The sequence below is a fragment of the Saccostrea cucullata genome, unplaced genomic scaffold, assembly GCF_032062105.1.
Source record: "Saccostrea cucullata isolate Sc308-1 unplaced genomic scaffold, CSIRO_AGI_Scuc_v1 ctg7225, whole genome shotgun sequence".
NCBI lineage: Eukaryota > Metazoa > Mollusca > Bivalvia > Ostreida > Ostreidae > Saccostrea > Saccostrea cuccullata.
In genome coordinates, this window is record NW_026928020.1 from 31416 (window position 1) to 32762 (window position 1347).

Sequence of the window (1347 nt, forward strand, 5' to 3'; positions counted from 1 at the left end):
CCCCGCTCGACAAGAACATGTGAAGCGGTTAATGAGATTGTTACAGGTACCCGAATTCAAACACGGGTTACTGGCACACTCATTATTATCTGGAAACAGAACAAAACATTTTAAATCTTAAAAAATGATGTGATTCCCCACAAATCTTTAAAAGACATAAGACAAACAAACAGTGTTTGAAAAAAGTAAAAAAAGATAACCTATTTCACAGATGGAGCCGGTAAAACCCGGAACACATGAGCACCGAAACTGATTAATCTCATCAATTCATGATCCAATGTTCTGACAAGGAGAGCTGGCAAATTCGTCAATGTCTGTTTGAAGTATAAGAAAGCCTGGTCAGCTGACAAATATAAATATCTATATTCTTTATTACTAAAAGAGAAGTAGCTACCTGTATGACATACTGTGCTGGTAAACCCTGGTGCATAGGAACATTTGATAAGACCGGTACACGAACCAGTGTTTTGACACGGATCACTTTGGCATTTGTTCATCTTCTACATGTAATAATGGGGTTACTTCCTTATTTAGAATCTTAGAAATGGAATGTCACTTCTGAATCTGAAATAAAGTATTGAAAAATTAAACACTTTTAATGAATATAATGCCTCGGCAATAATCTAAATAATCAAGTATTTTATACTTACAAAACTCTAGGCTGGATATCAGGTTTACGGACGTCAATGAAACTGGACAACCTATATGATACAGTTAACAATAAAAGTTTGCACGTAAGTATTTGTAATCAGTTTGCTTGATTTCAATTAATTTGAATACGAAACATGAAAAAATGTCTTACCATGAATGGTCAACATCTCTGTACTTTCGTCTTTTTGATAGGTAAATGACAATAGAAATAACAGTCAGATTAACAAAGAGCATACTACAGATAATGATGGCAAGCTTCCGTTTGTTTATTCTGCAGTAATTCTCATTCACACGATCTTCACAATCAAAAACAACTAAACAGGGATCTGGTGCACATTCATTTATATCTGTACAATGGAAAAATATAGATGCCCAATTTTCATATTTATTAAAAAACCCATAATATTTCGATTGAAAAACCCTTAAATATCTATTTTCAATATATTTTTCTGCGGATTTTTTTTCCAATTAAATTTTTTTTGATTTGGTATGTAAGGTTGCGTTTTCAATATACATACCTATGTCACATATTTTCCCTGTAAACCCTGCTCGACAAGAACAGGTGAAGTGGTTAATGAGATCGTTACAGGTACCCGAATTCAAACACGGGTTACTGGCACACTCATTGATATCTGGAAACATAACAAAACATTTTAAATCTTAAAAAAATGATATGATTCCCCACAAATCTTCAAA

The 1347-nt window shown here is 33.3% G+C and overlaps 1 long non-coding RNA gene across 1 annotated transcript; it reads right to left on the bottom strand.

The window, feature by feature from the left end:
* Positions 1 to 496: 496 nt before the first annotated feature.
* On the bottom strand, positions 497 to 881 carry LOC134276213 (uncharacterized). Its single transcript, XR_009993995.1, has 3 exons — positions 803 to 881; positions 651 to 701; positions 497 to 564 (listed from the first exon to the last, which is right to left on the bottom strand). It is a non-coding gene; the product is annotated as an uncharacterized LOC134276213 (long non-coding RNA).
* Between the last annotated feature and the right edge of the window lie 466 nt (positions 882 to 1347).